This window comes from Rhinoderma darwinii, chromosome 5 (genome assembly GCF_050947455.1).
Source record: "Rhinoderma darwinii isolate aRhiDar2 chromosome 5, aRhiDar2.hap1, whole genome shotgun sequence".
NCBI lineage: Eukaryota > Metazoa > Chordata > Amphibia > Anura > Rhinodermatidae > Rhinoderma > Rhinoderma darwinii.
In genome coordinates, this window is record NC_134691.1 from 24801843 (window position 1) to 24807489 (window position 5647).

The window sequence follows — 5647 nt, forward strand, 5'->3', positions numbered from 1 at the left end:
TGTTATCAAGGTATGTTTCCAGGGGTCACTTGAAACCTTGGATGAGTACAAATTAGAATTTAGCAAAGATGTCATTAATAGCTAAGGGGTCACTGACCAGAATCCCAGTAGGCGAGGTGATTTCTAATACAGGATTTGGTGTGGTCTCCTCTTTAGCCAAGTAAGCCAACAAGAGACCATTCTTATCCCCTTGCTCAAAGACCCTCTGTTCTCAGTACGTAGAAGAGTATACTCCCGTTGCTTTGCCGTGAAGGTAGTCAAGTCGAGGGGTCCCAAGACCTAAGATATTCCTCCTTCACCACAGCCAGTTCAGCCACCAACCCTATACGCTGTTTAGCTAGACCCTTTCTATGCAAAGATCTTGCTGGCACCAGATTGCGATCAGTAGACCCCAGGTTAGTATTCCAGAAACCAGTAGTTTCTTGTTCTAGAGAAGTCGCAACTTCTGTACAGGAGAGCCATAGGGGACTCACTCTCCATATTTTCCGTTTTGCAACTAAAGGGAATCCCAAAATTATCATAAGGGGAGAGTGGTCTGAGATACCTCGAGGGAGGTATTTTGCATCTACCACATATACCAGAGAGGCATCCTGATAGACATTTTTATTTAAATAAAAATAAAACATTTTCAAAGGTTTACATAGCTTTTAACTACAAGCTACTAAACTAGTGATAAATATAAGATATGTTGATAATCTATCCTTAACTTGTGATCGGTGGGCCGCAGCAATCTGTTTGTCCGAGCTCCAGTACAAGGCACTGCCACAGTATGGAGGTGCCGCTATGTCTAGATAAACACTGAAGGTCCTGCTGATCAGTGGGTACCCCAAGAGTCCTGGTGCTGTCTCTGTTACATTTACACATGCCGAGTCAGAAGCTTAGGGTCCAGTCACCCTGCTATATGCCATATTACAACGGTATTTTTCCAGGATTACCTTTCCGTAATATGTAACATGGAGTGCCGTACAGGGTCCAGGTACTTGGACTTGGTGTCTACATGGACCTTTTTATTCAGATTTACCTTCTTTTTTTTTTTTTTTTTTTCTTTTTACAACTTAGCAAAAATCACAGACAGAATTTTTTTTTAATGTGGAATTGACTCCTTCAGTTCAGACAAGACATTTGGCTGTAGGTTGTGGCTCCAAACAAATGAGCCGCCATTTAGGTTAACTGACACAATGTCAAAATATTATATCACATACTGCACTCTAAATTCAGCAGTTTATTTAACACTTTAATATGGAAAAAGTAACAATTATATTAAAAGTACAGCTGAATAAGACGAAAAAACACGTTTGTAAAAATCGCCATGGGGCACAAATGCGCATGACTTTAATTGGTCATATATAAAGCGTCGTCCTGGAGACACTATAGATGTGTGCGTCTGTATACTGGGAAAAGGCAACCGAAACACTGGGTGCTCAGGGGGTAAGCGCAGACGCACTTGCCTAGAACTAAGGAGATAGGTAAGTCTTAGCGCCAGTTCACACAGAGTTTTTTTAAGCGGAAACTGTGTCGGAAAGCGCGCCAAAAAATGGCTGAAAATGCCTCCCATTGATTTCAATGGGAGGCAGAGGCGTTTTTTTCCCGCGAGCGGAAAAACCAGCTTCCGGGACAGAGAAGGGACATACCCTATCTTCGGGCGTTTACACCTCTGACCTCCCATTGACATCAATGGGAGGCAGAGAAAGCGTATTTTGCATCGTTTTATGCCCGCGGCGCTCAATGGCCGCGGGCGAAAATCGGCGTTCAGGGAGAGGAAAATCTGCCTCAAAATTCCAACCTGAATTTTGAGGCAGATTTTCCTCCTGCAAAAAACTCTGTATGAACCCAGCCTATAAGGCTATGTTCACACCGAGTATTTTGCAGGAGGAATATCTGCCTCAAAATTCCGTTTGGAAGTTTGAGGCAGATTTTCCTCTCCCTGCACACCGATTTTCGCGCCGTTTTTCGCCCGCGGCCATTGAGCGCCGCGGGCATATAACACCGCGAAATACGCTTTCTCTGCCTCCCATTAAAGTCAATGTTCACACGGGGTCTTTTGCCGAGTTTTTTGACGCGGAAACCGCGTCGCAAAACTCGGCAGAAACGGCCCCAGAACGCCTCCCATTGATTTCAATGGGAGGCGTCGGCGTCTTTTTCCCGCGAGCAGTAAAACTGCCTCGCGGGAAAAAGAAGCGACATGCCCTATCTTCGGGCGCTTCCGCCTCCGACCTCCCATTGACTTCAATGGGAGGCAGGAGAAAGCGTGTTTTATGCCCGCGGCGCTCAATGGCCGTGGGCGAAAAACGGCGCGATAATTGCTATTCACACGGAGTATTTTGGGGGAGGAATATCTGCCTCAAAATTCCGTTTGGAGCTTTGAGGCAGATATTCCTCCCCCAAAATACTCCGTGTGAACATAGCCTTAGAGAGGAACGGTAGAACATCTGGGACACTGGGGGAATATACTCAGGTCAAGGCCAGTAGAGGAAAAAGAACAGGATGAAAACTTTTAAAGACACATTAGAAAACTACAAAGGAAGGGTTAGACTGCTCGCGCCTATGACGGCGTTGAAGTAAGAGGCCACACATTTTATATCTGTTTGATCTGCGGGGGTCGGCCACAGCTTTTATTTGCTTGGAAGGACCTTGCTTAAAACATTAACCGGAACTACCAAAATCTGAGACAACCTGCATTAGAACGAACATGCAAATAGATGTTGGAAAAACAAGCCAAATATTAAAAAGGGTGTTGTGCCACAAACGAAAGTGCACCTAAAAGTACTCTTTATTTGAAGCTAAGGCTGGATTCACACGAGCATGTTACGTCTGTAAAGGACGGAACGTATTTCGGCCGCAAGTCCCAGAGCGAACACACTGCAGGGAGCCGGGCTCCTAGCATCATAATTATGTACGACGCTAGGAGTCCCTGCCTCGCTGCGGGACACCTGTCCCGTACTGTAATCATGTTTTCAATACGGGACAGTAGTTCCACGGAGAGGCAGGGACTCCTAGCGTCGTACATAACTATGATGCTAGGAGCCCAGCTCCCTGCAGTGTGTTCGGTCCGGGACTTGCAGCCGAAATACGTTCTGTCCTTTACGGACGTAACATGCTCGTGTGAATCCAGCCTTATACTTTTCCCCATTGGCAGTATTTAAAAAATATATATGCATCCCGAGTTACGGATGCATCCCGAGTTACGGATGCATCCCGAGTTACGGATGCATCCCGAGTTACGGGTGCATCCCGAGTTACGGATGCATCCCGAGTTACGGATGCATCCCGAGTTACGGATGCATCCCGAGTTACGGATGCATCCCGAGTTACGGATGCATCCCGAGTTACGTGTGCATCCCGAGTTACGTGTGCATGCCGAGTTACGTGTGCATGCCGAGTTACGTATGCATCCCGAGTTACGTATGAATCCCGAGTTACGTATGCATCCCGAGTTACGTATGCATCCCGAGTTACGTATGCATCCCGAGTTACGTATGAATCCCGAGTTACGTATGAATCCCGAGTTACGTATGCATCCCGAGTTACGTATGCATCCCGAGTTACGTTTCTTCATGTAGGTCTTTGCACGTCATTCTAGTGATGCTTTCACTGTGTCACCAATGTGGTCGTGTGCATGAGGCCTTAAGGGTATGTTCACACGGCCTATTTACGGACGTAATTCGGGCGTTTTTGCCCCGAATTACGTCTGAAAATAGCGCCTCAATAGCGCTGACAAACATCTGCCCATTGAAAGCAATGGGCAGACGTTTGTCTGTTCACACGAGGCGTATATTTACGCGCCGCTGTCAAATGACGGCGCGTAAATAGACGCCCGCGTAGAAGAAGTGACCTGTCACTTCTTTGGCCGTAATTGGAGCCGCTATTCATTGACTCCAATGAATAGCAGCGCTAATTACGGCTGTAATTGACGCGGCGTTCAAGCGCCTGCACATGCCGTTACGGCTGAAATTACGGGGATGTTTTCAGGCTGAAACATCCCCGTAATTTCAGCCGTTACGGACCCCCGCCGTGTGAACATACCCTTAGTGTTATATGACAGTACTCTTGTATACCTTTTAAAATGTGTTAGGTTACTAGATGTATTAAATAAAAGTTATGTTTTAGAATCTTTTCATGGTTTCTACAATATTGGGGATTAGTAGTGCGGAAATAGGGTATTGTTTCTTTAATTGCACTTAGGCCTCATTCACACGACAGGGTTTCCCGGCTGGGTGCCGGCCGTTCATAAATCGGCCGGTACCCGGCTGCATTAGGAATAATAGACCCCTAATGGGAAAACCGGCCGTCAAAAAATAGGACATGCTCTATTTTCGGCCGGGTACCCGGCCACCCGGCTCCCATAGAAGTCTATGGGGCCGGGTAATACACGGCCATCACCGGAATGTGTCCCGAGTGATGGCCGGGTTTTCCGTCGCTTGCGCTCTATCTCCTCCTCACAGCGCAGAGATCATGTGAGGAGGAGTTGATGCCATTCGGACGAATGGCTACGCTGGAGATACACTGTGTGGCAGGGCCGGGGTGTACAGCAGGTGGAAGGGAGCACTGCGCTGGCTCCCTTCCCCTGCTTGTTTTAAAAGCGCCCTGGCCCGGCGACACCTTCCATGGCGCCGCTAGCAGCTGCGGCTGCTACTACTGTAGCGACGCCACTATAGCAGAGCAGGGAGGTATCTCCCCGCTCTGCTATGTGCTAGCCCCACTTTAGCTCCTTGAAGGAGAGGAATCCCCGTGTTTTTGGGGATTCCGCTCCTGGACAGAGCGCTTGATGTCTCTGTCCATATCTGGGCAGTGACATCGGGAAACTCCTGAAGCGTAATCCCCGAACACATGGGGATTCCCCTTCAGGAGTTGCCGCTGATGTCACTGTCCAGATCTGCCCGGACTGGAACGGATGCAAAACTTTATGCAAACCGGCCGGGCAAAATGGCCAATTTTCCTGGCCGACACTCGGGCTCGTGCGGGGCCCTGTCGTGTGAATCCCGCCTTAATGTGAGACTCAATGAACGTTAATTCCTTATAATGACAGTTGATGTTTATCCCTAGACTTAAAGTGGTTGTATGAGACTAGAAAATAGTTTTTTTTTTAATGAAGTAGCACCACTTTTAAGCATGGGTTGTGTCTGGTATTGCAGCTCAGCCCAATTCAACTCCTGGCCCACTCTTGACTTTGGGCTGTATTTGGTGTTGTAGCTCAACCTCATTCTGATCCTTTCCCACTCTTGACTATGGGCTGTGTTTGGCATGGTAGCTCAATGTCATTTAAGTCCTGACCCGCTCTTAACCATGGGCTGTGTTTGGTGTTTTATCTCAGCCACATTCAAGTCCTGACCCACTATTGACTCTCTTGACTATGGTCTGTGTTTGGTGTGGTAGCTCAATTTCATTCGAACCCTGACCCACTCTTGATCATGGGCTCTGTTTGGTATAGTAGCTCAGCCACATTCAAGTCCTGACCCACTCTTGACTATGAAGAGCGTTTGATATTGCAGCTCAGCTAAATTCATGTGAATGGGGCCGGGCTGCGATATCTGACACAGCCCATGGACAAGAATTGCGCGGTTCCTGGGGAAAAAAAGACCTGTTTTTTTAGTTGCAAACACCCCTTTTGATATTAAAGAAACCATCACAAAGAATGACAGGAAGTGTC

At 47.5% G+C, this 5647-nt stretch overlaps 1 protein-coding gene across 2 annotated transcripts in view; it reads left to right on the plus strand.

Annotated features, from left to right (window-relative positions):
* The window catches only part of NTAQ1 (N-terminal glutamine amidase 1), a 144171-nt gene that overhangs the window by 40562 nt on the left and 97962 nt on the right, over nucleotides 1–5647 (plus strand). The window lies entirely within an intron of this gene.